This window comes from Staurois parvus, unplaced genomic scaffold (assembly GCF_062004578.1).
Source record: "Staurois parvus isolate SC_StPar_1 unplaced genomic scaffold, SC_StPar_1.0 ptg000006l, whole genome shotgun sequence".
NCBI classification, from domain to species: Eukaryota; Metazoa; Chordata; class Amphibia; order Anura; family Ranidae; genus Staurois; species Staurois parvus.
In genome coordinates this window covers 10846641-10862040 of record NW_028317802.1, presented here as the reverse complement: position 1 = coordinate 10862040, position 15400 = coordinate 10846641, and the positions used below count along the sequence as shown (strand labels likewise).

Here is a 15400-nt window from a genome sequence, read left to right as displayed (position 1 = left end):
ACATAGGTTTGTTGATATTGATCTCTGATTGATTTACTGCATATCTATTATGACATTTTTGTGAAGACTTCTTGCTTTTCAATTACTGCTTTCATGTTTTGGGAGAATATCTTATTATTTTTAACTGTGTCTCCAGGAAAATTCTTAATCTTATAAACGATAAATATTCTGCAGTATGGTAAAATAATTTGAAAAAAACATATGTCCAGTGAGTTCAACCAAAAAGCTTTTGTCCAAACAGGCATGGGAAACTGGGCACTGTCAAGGAAGACATGTAACAATGCCAAAAAATAAATAAAAGTACCATAGAGTGGAAATCAAGACTAGGTAAACAAATACTGGACACAGTTTGAGATTTTGCTATGCAAATTAAAATACCACAGATGATACAGCAGTGTCAAATTGGCCAACACAAGGACAATTTTAATTATGGATATTAGGCCTAACTGATGTATGCCTAACTTTTATGTTTATTATAGGTATAGCGCGGTGTAGTGGAGGTGAAATGGTTTAGATTTTTTTTATCTCTTTCAAATTCTACAGTGGTAATAAAAAGGGCAGCTCCGAAGATCATCTGGGCACAAAGAAGCTCAATTTGCACAATTGACTATACTGTAAGATTATCATGCATTAATACCACATCCCAAAACAGCTTCTCATCATTTGTCATGCTGCAAATGATTCATGTTAGAGATACTCTACAGCTGTGGACTCTTATATTATATAATAATGACTTTCACAGGGATCTTCCCTTTCTAGCGTGAAGTTAATGTCTTTCTCTCTAAATTGTTGGATTTATGCCCATCAATCCACTCACCGTCTACTTGATCTTAGGAGATTCATAAAAATCTTAAAAAGGCTTTTCCCCCACATTCTTACAGCAGCACACTATCTAATATTCTCAAGATAGAAACAAAGCTTTCTTCCAACTGCTCTCCAATGTGTGGCCCACATAAGGAAATTAAAGACATGATAAAGATGCTTACAGCTAACGTATGCAATACCTCCTGATAGATTTAAAATTGTGTGAGGTTCACATGGGGATGTGTTGCAAAATTAAATTATAGCATGTGACATAGCGGGCAGTTCCTCACTAGCTCAGGACTAGACGGCTCAATTCCTACCCAATTCTTCTATTTCCCTCCTTCCCAGTATTATGATATCCCTCCATACTTTCTCTATTTTCTGCAAGCACTTCAAACACTGATGCTGAAGCCCTCAGACCCTCTTCATTATGAGTTAACCTAGCCACCAATCTGCAGAGATAGCATAAGATTTTTATTCTTTTGTTTTTTTGATTGTGTAGCTACCAAGTTGTATAATTTTATATATTGGAATTGTGCGACGCTTCCACATTGTACTCTTTGTAGTCACACCTGTATAACCCAAGCTCTTGTTAACTTGTAATATCATCTATAAAATTAGTAAATTTTAAAAAAGGCAGCTCTACAAACAGATTGTTAGCAGCAAATTAAAAAAGTCTCTGCCAACATAAAACTAAAATTACATCCCATTTCTAACTGATCTTATCTGTCCCTACAGTTTGTTAGCTTTCCCTATCTATTCCTTACAGCTTCAATACACTGATACTATGGCTGTTCTGTGTCCCCCTAGTTAGGGGGTTGGCTTTTTTAACAGCCACCTTCTATGCCATAATACATCTGATAGCCATAGTTCAAAGACCATGCATTATGGTTGCAAACAACTTTACCCAGGTAAATTCAGACATAAATATGCAAGGATGAAGAATAGTGAATCTGCAGGAGCTCTGTGAAAATTAGCGCTAAGGACACTCCAGCATCCAGAAAAGAAAAGCTAAGCATTCGAGCTGTTAAACTAAACAAGGTGAGAACATTCACTCAATAAATTGAAATATTTACTTAATTACTTAAATTATTTAATAATTTCAATTATTTTATTCACATTGTAGTGAATATACAAAGTGAACAGGGATTCTATTTTTTGAATAACTGAAGTCAATATTCACCCAATTTATTGAGTGAAGATTCTAAACTCCTTTAGTAAATCAGCCTTTATATAGAAGACCTTTACTTTGACTGGTTTCTAGATTGTGTGCAGGCCTCCTCCACGAACAGCAACTTTTATGTAGGAGGTGAATTTCTGCATGAGTAATTATTATTCTAAGCCAGCAGTGTTTGTTTCACCATGCAATTCATTATTTTTACTAAAAATGCTAAACCTGAATTAAATTATTGAGACGTTACTTAGCAAAAGAAAGGGGTTTCTTTTGGGCTCATTTCTGTATAAATATAGTGTTTAACGTTGTTGGTGATCAACCTTTGTCCTTCACCTTCACCATGGGTATGTTCTATTGTAAATTGGGAGATGAATACACCCATGTAAGAAAATCATAGTGACAATATAGCATGACATTTTAGATGTCCTTTTTTGGCATAGATGCCCCAAACTAGGGAGTAAAGTAAAGGAAAGTGCTATTTAGTGATAGCACAAATAAGAATAATTACAAACTGTGTTCACTTTGACTATCTGTGCAAAGCTAACATTACGTTTTCTAAATGAGCAGCCTCTACTTTTATAGTAAATCAACCACTATTCTTGAATTTAACCAGCATTGACTCTTGTAGATTAATCACCTTTATAATATGTAGTTGCCAATATTTCTAAAAGAAAAAGTTACAATTCACTGTGTAGTGTATCAGTGTAATAAACAAATATATTGGGCCATGCTGTTGCATATAAGGAGACAGCAGAGTAGGAGAGTTCTCTGCATTATTAGTGGGGTTAATCCTCACCTCCTAGGACCAAAACAGTGCATTGTAACAACACAAGTCAATGTGCATTACATACATTAGAGTGTTGTGATGCCATTAATTTTCAAATCCCAATAACCTAAGGAAATTCACCCCAATGCATATGCATTGCAGAGCACAACAACACAAGGTAATACACTAATCTGAGTTGTGGTGCGCTGCTTCAGAAACAAATGCAGTATATCTGTTTTTGTCTGTTCTTGTGTGTTGGCAGCTCATTCAAAATTAAAGGACTGAGGAACGCAGTGCAAATTAACATGTCACATTACTTGCATTGCGTGTGTGTTGATGCAACAGACAAGTCTCAATAGGATATTATGATTTTACTTTTACTAAAGGCCCCCCTTACATTTATATATTTGTTATATTTAGATTTTATATGTTAACATGCTTTACAATGTACAAATCATTGGAAGATTTTATCTGTGTACTTCATTATAAATATCACAAGGACAAGATGTAGATATACTTCATTAACTAGACATGTTTTAATATTTCAAACATCTACACCAAACTGATGCATTCTGTAATTAGTTAAATTTTTATGGTAATAGGAAGAAAAAAAATTCAGATGTTTAACAAATAAAAGTGAAAAATGTAATTTACTTTACTTTTGAACTGCAAGACTGCAGTTTCATAATTTAGCCTCAGAGCATTGCTGTTTAACCAAAAGAAAAGAGTTCTGGAGACCCATTGGTATTTTCATTACTCACGCACGCTGCTGAGCTGCAGGGAAGACACAGCCATTATGTCTAGACCCATACCACGCAAACGCACAATTTTTTTTTAACTGGTCTAATTTGCAAATATACTTAAAATGTATGTGAAAACAAAAGTGCAGCTCCTAAGTGATCAAAAATAATCTAACAATCTTCTAATCAAAATCCAAAGTGTAAATATTATACATATGAAAAAAATTACCAACAAAAATTTGACTTAAAAAGTGCATAAAAGGTCCCATTAACATGTGACTAAATAATAACAAAAATTGTCCGTGTGTAGTTTTCATCCAACAGTTCAAATATATTACTGTGTGGTGCTCCATACCACCACCTTTGTACACTCATCAGTAGAGATGAGCGAATCGAACTTGGCGAAGTGGAATTCGTTTCGAATATTAGGAAAAATTCGATTCGCACCGAATCCGAAAATTAGCAAACTTCGGATGCACGAATCGAATTTTTCCCGATCGGCCGATTTTCATCCCTTCTACAGCCGGCAAAAAGTGTCCCTGCAGAGAGCTCCGCTATTTCTGACAGTTCTCTGACAGTTCCTTCACATTTACAGCGGTTGAAACATTGTATCTATTTGTTTCCATTTAGGATACAGATGTTTTTATTCGGAAACAAATAGATACAATGTTTCAACCGCTGTAAATGTGAAGGAACTGTCAGAGAACTGTCTTCTTCTTTTCATTCTGCTTCTTCTTCTTTTCATTCTTCTTCTTCTTCTTCTTTTCATTCTTCTTTTCATTCTTCTTTTCATTCTTCTTCTTCTTCTTTTCATTCTTCTTCTTCTTCTTTTCATTCTTCTTTTCATTCTTCTTCTTCTTTTCATTCTTCTTCTTCTTCTTTTCATTCTTCTTTTCATTCTTCTTCTTTTCATTCTTCTTCTCATTCTTCTTTTCATTCTTCTTCTTCTTCTTTTCATTCTTCTTCTTTTCATTCTTCTTTTCATTCTTCTTCTCCTTCTTCTTCTTCTTCTTCTTCTTCTTCTTCTTCTTCTTCTTCTTCTTTTCATTCTTCTTCTTCTTTTCATTCTTCTTCTTCTTCTTTTCATTCTTCTTCTTCTTCTTTTCATGCTTCTTTTCATTCTTCTTCTTCTTCTTTTCATTCTTCTTCTTTTCATGCTTCTTTTCATTCTTCTTCTTCTTCTTTTCATTCTTCTTCTTCTTCTTTTCATTCTTCTTTTCATTCTTCTTTTTCTTCTTTTCATTCTTCTTCTTCTTCTTTTCATTCTTCTTTTCATTCTTCTTCTCATTCTTCTTTTCATTCTTCTTCTTCTTCTTTTCATTCTTCTTCTTCTTTTCATTCTTCTTTTCATTGTTCTTCTTCTTCTTTTCATTCTTCTTCTTCTTCTTCTTCTTCTTCATCTTCTTCTTCATCTTCTTCGTCGTGCCCCGTGACTGCCCAAATGAGTGAAGTGTGCGGTGATTCTAAGATCGACGGCACTCATCTGCATGTCATACTGACTGACAGTATTATTTCTCTTCCCCAGCAGACTCCAAGGGCATTTAAATTAAAGGTACAGTGTTCTGCACTAATATAAAGGCTCTCTGAAGCCTAGAAACCCTTTTAATAAGTTAAATTCGCAGCGAATAAATTCGCATCGAATCGAATTTATTCCGCAAATTCGGCGAATCAACCGAATCGAATTTTTGAATAATTCGCTCATCTCTACTCATCAGGTATTAAGCAGCAGCAACTTTTTAGCACAGGCAGGGTGCACAGTATGGGAAATCTATCCACATTGTAGTCCTCCACTCGCATATGGGGCCCCCAGCACCACCAATATATCAAGCCTAGGAGGAACCACACTGGAGCTACAGAAAATGGTATATAGTGCAGTAATTTATTCATAAAATCAACTTCTATAATTCCTTAAATCCATTCACTCAAGTCTACAGGTATAGCAGAGTGTAAATTTACCATTTGGGGACATTCACTTACTAAGAGTCCCACCAGTCCCAGAAGCGGAAGCGGCAGCATGACATCAGCACGTAGCAACGTCCAACGTGTTTCGTGCACATGCACATATTCAGGGATACATCACTCTGTTTTACTAGGTAGAGGTTAAAGGAACACCTTGCTGATGATTTTTATGGCATGACATCAGACAGCACCACGTCCTACTTTTGTCCTAAGGCATATTTATGGGGAAGGAGTAAGAGTAGCCACTTAATAGAAGGGAGCAATAACACAATGTAATGGAAGCACTCTTTCCCTCTGCTTTGTCAAGTGCATAAGCATTAACAGGGAACTTTTATGACAGTGCTGTCTTTGATAATGATTATTATATCAATTTCCCTTCAGTTCTACTTTCACTTTTATACTTCCATTTTTGGACATGGAATAGAAACAGTTGAGTACTGTCCGTGATACTTTTTTTATTTGCACTAACATATAATTTTGAGGACAAGCTTTCGGGGAGTGTCCCCTTCTTCAAGGTCCAAGCAGTACTATACTATATGTAGTAAACCTTGAAGAAGGGGACACTCCCCGAAAGCTTGTCCTCAAAATTATATGTTAGTGCAAATTAAAAAAAGTATCAAAGACAGTACTCAATTGTTGCTGTCGCAAATGCACTAATACGGCTACAATCACCTCAAGCACTTTGGACATGGAATAAAAGAGTAATTTCTACACTACTGCTTAAAACCTTGTTGAGGTTCTCCTTTTGGATTTTGATGATATCTTCCATTAACACAGAATTTACCTTTCTACGGTCAACAAGGCAAATCTCTGGTTGACGGCATAGTGCAATGGGGGAACCCAGAGACTTGATCAATAACTAATCTGAGAGATTATTGATAACCTTTTTACTGTCACCACCATTACTGATTTGGAAAATCAGATGAAAATGAAGCTTGGGATGAAAGTTTGCTTTCAATAATGATGCCAGGTTCTAATATTCCTTTGCTAGCTGGAAAATATGATTCAAAAGACCTTTTAAAATCCCAGCTGCAGAAGCTGGGTAAACACCAGTCTAGATATTCCATGTGTTCTATGTGCATAGTTACAGGCGAATTTGGCATCAGGGATTGATAGAACCCTGGTGTCTCTATGAAGAGAACCTGTCCTTCTCTGTACTATCATATAATAGTAGGGTGAAAACAAAGAACGTCATATAAAGCAGTAAAATAAAAAAGCAAAAAAACCCCAAAAACTTAAGCAACCCCCAGTGGTAAAAGTGCATTTTAAAAAATAACCCCCCCACCCCCCACTCACACACACACACACACACACACACACAAAGTTTGTATGTACATACAGTACAGTACACACACCCATTACACTGCAGATATGCCTGCACATTCCAGGGGTAGAACAATGATTTTACAGCCATGATTCTAGTTTAACTGTAATATTTTCAATGCACCACCCTTTGCATCACTGCTTTAGCATATGTAAATTTCAGCCTAGAAATATTTTATTTATTAAGTTTCATCTTTTTTATCTAACCTGTTTGTGGTGGCACTACTGCAAATTCTCCCAGTCAAGGCCAGGACAAGGGGTGGGCAGGAGGGTCAGCTGTCCTGGGCACAATGGTTTACTGTAGGGATGGGGACACTTTCCTCCTTTTACAAGGCTGACAGGGTTAGTGACAGTTGCAGTGATTTTGAAAAGCGAGTGACTGCTGGCTGTAGGATTCTCTAAGCTTTGCACATCATGATGGGAAAGGGGGGGGGGCAGTTTGGCATCTTTGCCCTGGACTGGCATGCATAACAAAACTCACATTCAGAGACCATGAGCTCTAGATATTCAGAAAATTATTTAATGCAAATATTTGCAATGGTATTATTTATACAAAAAAGGTACAAATTAAACCACCTAAAATATCCAATTTTTGTCCATTTCTCTTACATAGTTACATAGTTGGTTTGGCTGAAAAAAGACAAAAGTCCATCCAGTTCAACCATTAAAAAAAAAAAGGTTATAATCCTATAACCACAGTTGATCCAGAGGAAGGCAAAAAAGACAGCAAAGCATGATATCTTCTTATAATAAAGCTTATTTTAGGGTATTTTTATTTATTATAGGTACTTGTATAGCACCGTCAATTTACGCAGCGCTCCATATATATATTGTATATTCACATCAGTCCCTAACCTTCAAGGGTTGTACAATCTAAGGTCCCTAACTCACATTCATACATACATATACTAGGGCCAATTTAGAAAGGAGACAATTAACCTACCAGCGTGTCTTTGGAGTCTGGGAGGAAACCGGAGTACCCGGAGGAAACCCACGCAGGCACAGTGAGAGCATGAAAACTCCAGGCAGGTGGTGCCATGGTTTTGAATTGAACCAACAACCCTAGTACTGCCAGGCAGAAGTGCTAACAGTTTAGCCACTGTGCTATTTTTAAAAACAAATAACCAAGTAAAATTCCAATATTTTCTGAAAAATTATGTAATTATGAAAATCTTTTTGGTATGCAAAGAAGTTGAAGAGCTATTGTTGAGTAAACTGGTGCATATTAAAACTTCAGAATCTGGTCTAGTCAGGAAAATTTAGTTTACACATGGACATAAAAATAGCCCACTAGGGTTAATTTTTGTTTGCATAGATGTGTGTCTTTTGTATTTATTGTTTTATACTGAACAACTCAGAATTTTTAAATGTGGAAATAGGTAACATACTAGATGTGTATGTAATATCTGGGTGATTTTATTTTGTAAATCAGATGTGCCAAAAATGACCAAAAAAAGGACTACAGCACTCCCCAAACAGGTGTGGAGTGGTTGGGTAAATATACCAATATGCAAAAGCTAGCAACTTTTCACCCTCTAATGTGACTACCAAACATCCTATATATAAAAAAAAACTAAAGGAGCAAGCGTGTTCATATTATATTTTTATTAGCAATAAACATGCTAAAGAAAAGTGCTGTATTTTTTATAGTGAATGGTGGGAGAAGATAATGATTAATTCATAATAGCACAAGAAATTTAAAATACATGTATGCTGGGTAATTATTTCTTTCAGATACCTATTTTTGTCTTCTTGAAAACATAATGATTTAAAAGAAAAGTAAAGTGTAAAGACAACGGCTTTGTTATCTTATTTCTTTGTTGTCAGTTGTCATACTGATGTATATTGTATCTATGGTCAGAATTTAAAATCATATATTCTTTTCCACATTGAATTTTAATTATTTTAGTCTACTGCTATAAATATGAACCTACTTTTTGAAGTCGCACATTTAAATCCTTGATTGCAATGACACATATTCACTATTCCCTGCAAATATGCACTGTTGTGCCATTAATGTCACAGAGTCTGCTGTATGAAGTACAACTATTGTGGTGCTTATGAGGAGGATTTTCAGATGGCACAGTCAGTACAGGACATGTGACATCTTCACTTCTTGCAAGCAGCAAGGTGCAAGGAATAGCTAGTCCTTAAAAATCAAAAGTAAACCAAAGGAACGAGTAGAAGAGAAGCTGCAAAGCATGTAGGGAATTCAGGAATTTGAGGAAAGAGATTACCAGCAGATAGGCAGCACTCACAATATGAAAGGGGATTTTTCAAGTGACATTTTACTGAATTGTTAAAAATAAATATTTTTTCGTATTTCTGTTACAATGCTGATACTATTAAATTAGTCTATGGTTTAATTTTAGATCTCCTTTAGTTCCATAAAAGGACTTAGGGAAACATGCAATTTGTAGCAATAGCTTTGTTTAATGAGAAAATACACATTGAAAATACCTACTGTATATATTTAAGAGCTGCAGTTCCCCAGTTTTACCTGGGAGCACCACTGTTTTACCAAGAAGGAGACCTTTTCATAAGATCCACTGACATGCATGCACAGTCTGCTATGCAGTCTTTTTTTTTTCCTCCATAAGCAAGTGGATTTATTGCCATGCAAATTCTTCTTGATAGGATTACAATACCATTAAAAGACTAGAGATTGGCTAAGATGAAACCTCTAACACAGATATGCAAAGCAATCCAATGGCAAGTATTATTTTCGTTCTTATTTTCCTGCCTATGCCATTCATTCTTTGGTCAGATTCATTATTCAATTGTCAAAGAAATGAGGAAAGACTCTGTTATAGCAAATATTGCAAAGGATCTTGGAATAGATAGTATACAGCTCTTATCTAGAAAGCTGAGAATTGTATCACGTGTTTCAGATAAATATTTTTATGTGAACCTAGATAATGGCAATCTGTATGTGAAGGACAGGATAGACAGAGAGACACTATGTGGGGTTTCAGCTACCTGCTCCCTAACCTTTGATGCTGTGACTGAATACCCCTTCAACATTTTTAAAGTCAGAATAGAAATTTAAGATATCAATGATAATTCTTCTAGCTTTTTCCATGAGATAATCACTTTACAAATTATAGAATCATCATCAGTTGGAACTGGATTTGCTTTACAAAGTGCAGAAGATCCAGATACTGGTATTAATTCTGTGCAAAACTACAAGCTGAGTGACAATCAGCATTTTACAGTGACTGAGAAATCCAGACCAGATGGAACCAAATATCCAGAAATTGTGTTAGAGAAACCCTTAGATCGAGAGGCACAGAACATCCATACAATAACTCTAACAGCGTTAGATGGGGGAAATCCTGTGAAATCTTGTATTGTTGTACTAAAAATCATTGTAACTGATGCTAATGATAATTTCCCAGTATTTCTAAAAGATATATACAAAGTCAGTGTAAATGAATATATTCAAACTAATACTACAGTGATTACTGTAAATGCAACTGATAAAGATGAAGGCGGCAATGCACAGATCACATATTCATTTAGCAAAACATTAGGGAATGTCCATCACACAGGTATATTTATCATTCACCCCACAAATGGTGATATTAAAGTAAACAGACATTTAGATTTTGAACAAGCAGGAAACTATGAGCTTTCTGTACAAGCTAGGGATGGAGGAGATCCTGTTACTCATTGCAAAGTATTCATTGAGGTAGTTGATATTAATGACAATCCCCCTGAGATATTAGCTCACTATCTTCTCCAATACCTGAAGAGTCCGCAGTTGGCACAATGATAGCTCTCAATGAAATTCATGATCAGGATTCTAGAGACAATGGAGAAGTTGACTGTCAGATACCTCAACCAGTGCCTTTTGACTTGACATTGTCATCTGACAGGTATTACAGAATAGCTACAAGGACTACTCTGGACAGAGAACAACAGCCATCCTATAATTTAACAATAGTAGCTACTGACAGGGGATCTCCTCCACTTTCCAGCAGAAAAACTGGACATATCAGGCTGGACATATCAGATATTAAGGACAATCCACCAGTATTTAAGAAGTCTTCTTATGCTGCTTATGTACCAGAGAACAATTTGCCATGAGTCTCAAAATACAGCATACAAGCATTAGATCGTGATAGTGGTAAAAATGCCAGAATTACTTATTCAATCTTCTGTGTAAATACATCAAGCCTCCCAGTGTCATCTTATCTATCAATCAATACAGAGACTGGTGTTCTCTATGCACGGAAAACATTTGACTATGAGCAAGACAAAGAGTTTCAAATACAAGTTACTGCTAAAGACAGCGGATATCCATCTCTGAGTGGCAATGCCACATTTACCCTTCGTATAGTGGACCAGAATGATAATGCCCCAAAAATCTTATATCCATCACCAGAAAGTGGTGGTCAGCCTGTGTTTGAGATGGTCCCTTTTTCCTCTGAGCCAGGTTCTTTAATAACAAAAATGGTAGCTGTGGATGCAGATTCTGGACATAATTCTTGGCAGTCTTACCATTTCATACAATTGCTGGAGCCATCCAATTTTTTAATTAATGAAAATACTGGAGAAATTAGATCATTACGTGTTTTTCAAGAAAAGGATGTAATGAATCACAAGATTGTAGCGATGGTGAACGACAATGAGGTCCCCTCTAATTCAGCCACTGTGACCATAAGCCTTGTTGTCGGAGACAGTTTCCAGCAGGTGGCTCCTAAAGTTAACAATCAAATAAATGAAGATGTTCAAACAAGTTTGCAACTGTATTTAGTAGTTGCCTTAGCACTGCTTTCTTTTTTATTTATTGTGAGGTAATGCTGGTCATTATATCAAGATGCAGAGGATCAAGACACACACCAATATTTGGATCTCTCAGTACAAGTCTGTATCCTCCATCTGATCCCAGAATACTATCAATGTACAGTGATGGAACATGACCTTTTCCTTATTCTTACAATGTTTGTGTGGCTCTGGATTCAACTGAAAATGACTTTACCTATGTAAAATCTGACCAGAATGTCCCTGTAGATAATCTTATTGATGCTGATGACTCAACACTTGGAAGTGTGAGTTCAAATCAAGATATGCAATCCAATGGTTTGATTGAGGTAAGTGGAATTTAAGTGTTATATTTCCTATAGTAAGAGATTAAAACCTAATAAATGAATACATCATAAGTGTATTCTTGAAATTAAAACTTAAAATCCAACAGTTCTATGCTTGTTCACTGCACAGTCATTGAGGCCTTCTTTGTCAGTTTTATATTCTAATGAGGAAAGCTTCACATATTGTACTTGGAGTGATTTAGTGGAGGGATAAATCATTTTTTACTTTATTTGTACAGGTTTTTTTTTTTAATTGAAAATATTGTTATTTGTTCTTCTACCACATGACACTGCTTCAGACTTTGTGAGGCTAATCTCCTTAGCCACAGGTGCCAAATTACAGCAGTGTACCCTCCTTGTACTGCCAGTTACAATAACAGAAGATCCATACACAGTTGCTTTGAAACAAAATAGGTTTGTGTGACCCCTTACCTATATGCTAAATCAAGAATAAACCTCTTTCTGGGGTTTTGAAAGCAACCAAAAAAGTATTCAACTGTTAAAAAAATACAGCATTTCTTAATTCTCTCTTTTTGTAATAAAATTTACATCAATCATAATAAAAAAAATTGGTTATGTATACAATCTTTTGGTTGAAAAGACATAATAGACATTGGAGCTTTATCAACATAAGAGAACATGTGACACATTAAACCATATGTCAAGTGATATCCCCAAATGCTGGTTTTCAAACTGTACAGCCATAGAATCCTGATTCAGCCTGGGATATCCAAGGTGTTTCGACATTTTCAATCCAGTATTTTCTGTGATATGATACCACTCTGTAATTTAAACATTTATTTATAATAATGCTTTAGAGATGTTTTCAATATACATATACAGAAAAGAACAAAAACCCAAAACTAAAGAAATAATAACCCACATCTACATAATAGAATCATGTTAAAGGTAGGTGTCACACCATGCCACTGAAATGCAGGATATCATAGCACAGGATCCCCCCCATAGTGTACAAGGAATTCAGGGCTGCTGCCCCAAGGGAAAAGATACACAGTTGCATTGGTGGGTTTGCATGTGCCTTTTTGAACAGCAGTGGGGTTGAACCTTTTTTTTTACTTCTCTGCCAGTTGGTATCAGCTATATATACAGCTTTACAAACATACTGCAAAGTCCATCAACAAAGTGCAGGGATAAGCCAATGAGAAGCAGAATCGCTTCTTAATGTATTTATAATTACACCTGTAAATATTGTATATTCACATTATGCTAAGAACATTTAATTTGGTCTAAGCCATGCAACCAGCCATTTTATTCTTTTTCTGATTATGTTTGATGATATTCTGGGTTTTTTCCTTTAGACTTAATTATTTCTCATTTCCAAAAACAATGCCTATACCTAATCAATGTATGACCAGCTTTAAATAATTTTTACAATGTTTACATTTTGATTTAATTCTTAATGTGTGCTGCAAACATATTGCCGTGCTTAACCTCTCAAACCTTAGGCATGCTACATATGCCTCAAGAACTTCAAAGAAGCCCACAAGGCCATGCCTATCACTCTCCTTTCTATCAAAATGACAGCCAAGACCTGCTGAGTACAACATCAGGCTATTACAGCAGCTGTAGCCGCTGCTGTGAAAAACTGAGCTTTTGAACATTTTTTGTAAATACATTTTAGAAGCATTAGTTACACATACAATGTAACATTATTGCTTTTATTATTTTTGCTAATTAAAGTTTTAGTGTTGAACAGGGGCGGACTGACAACTCATGGGGCCCCCGGGCAATAGGGGATCATGGGCCCCTGTGCCCTTGCCCAAACTCAAAAAAGCCTATGAAAAAGGTACCAGGGGCATCTCATGGGGCCCCCTACTGACCCTGGGCACTCGGGCAGTGCCCGAGTTTCCAAATGGTCAGTCCGCCCCTTGTGTTGAATTAAAAGTGTAACACTGAAATGTTATTTTTTTATTTCTAAATTCCTTAGAATACTTTAAACCAAAAGATAATTTAAGTGTCAATATAAATGGGACAAATCGTAGAATAAAATGTAAACTATATTTGACATTGTTTAAAGGGAACTTAAAATTAGTGTTAGGTAGCCATTTTAACTGATGGAGATTCAAACACGTCATCATTTTACTTTAGTGTTTTGTTATAGTTTTCAGTAGAGAGATGAGTGGACATATGCTCAAAATGAACACTGAATATACAATACAAACCTAACATGTGGAAAGTCTCTGTTCCCTCTGTACATGTTTTTTCTGCAATATAATTTAGCATGTGATATGTATAAATGCGTAAAGAATGACTTGTTTTGTGCTGTCTCTCACGAAAATAACTTGCACTTCAACATCCAGTTTTTCTATAATTAAATTCTTGGATGAGCCTCCATCTTAAGAAGAGCATCATAGAAGTTGCTATACCGTCATTGTAACGCAAAATTGAATTAGTGGAGGGGAAAGTATGGTACCTCAATGCTTTGTTTGTGGTATGGTTAAGTTCTCAGGAATGGCATACTTGGATGAGCCCACCCAACAAAAGGTGTTTTTCAGCATACAGTGGCATTTACCTTGTTTTCCAAAAAACAGATTCACAGTAGCACCCATCATTTATGTACAAATACACTGAAAGTAAGGGCCAGACTTAAATACATTGGTGCTAAAATCAGAGTGTCAATTTCTAGAAAGTACTAACCTTTTTTACAATTATTATTAATAAGTTGTTTTAATGTTAATAACTTCTAGTTCTAATAGTAAAATAGTAAAATTTGTAGGAAACTGTCAAACCATACATGTGTTAATGGTTACACGGAATATAGGGTCTAGCTTAAAGATATATGGTACACATTATTTTCAAATGCGTATTTAAAACTGGAAATTTATATTTATGTTTTGTATTAAAAAGTATTAAGAAACAAAAGTCACAAGGTGGATTAACATAATAAATAACATTTAGATTTTAAATTAAAGTAGGCCTCAACATCCTTTCAATTAACCCCCCCACCAACTGATTCCCTTTCCCTTCCTCACCTCTCCCTCCTCCCCTCTAGACTGTATTTGTTTAGGCTGGGTGATTTAATATTATAAATTAGATAAATATAACATACAGTACATGTATAAGTACTATTGAAGTTAAGCTAAAAATAGTAAATTGTGGATGTGGAGTAATATACAGTTTGAGATAAAAAAAAATCTTATGAGATCATATCTGTTTTTAAAATAAGCACTACAAACAATAAATTTACTGCTGTGTGATTATTGATTTTGCTGAACTACACTTTTTTTTTCTTTTTACAAATATTATGACAGATATTATGACTCAAATTGTCCTCCATTCACAATTCACACAAACATTGTCTTTGTTATCTCAACACAAGCTAAGTAAATAAAATTGTAACAGTGCGTGCGAAAATGCTTAACAGTCACTAACCATCACAAAAGCATAAGAAATAAGTCTACTTCTATTGTAATAATATATTTGCTGTAGGAGTACCTCTTTTTTCATCAACACAAACTAAAATATATTGTAAGGACATGAAAAAAGAATGTTGAATAAAATATATTTCAAAGTTGCAGTT

At 35.3% G+C, this 15400-nt stretch overlaps 1 protein-coding gene across 6 annotated transcripts in view; it reads left to right on the top strand.

The window, feature by feature from the left end:
• Window positions 1-15400, top strand: part of LOC149474329 (protocadherin gamma-A3-like) — a 440639-nt gene that overhangs the window by 48799 nt on the left and 376440 nt on the right. The gene's annotated exons all lie outside the window — the stretch shown is intronic.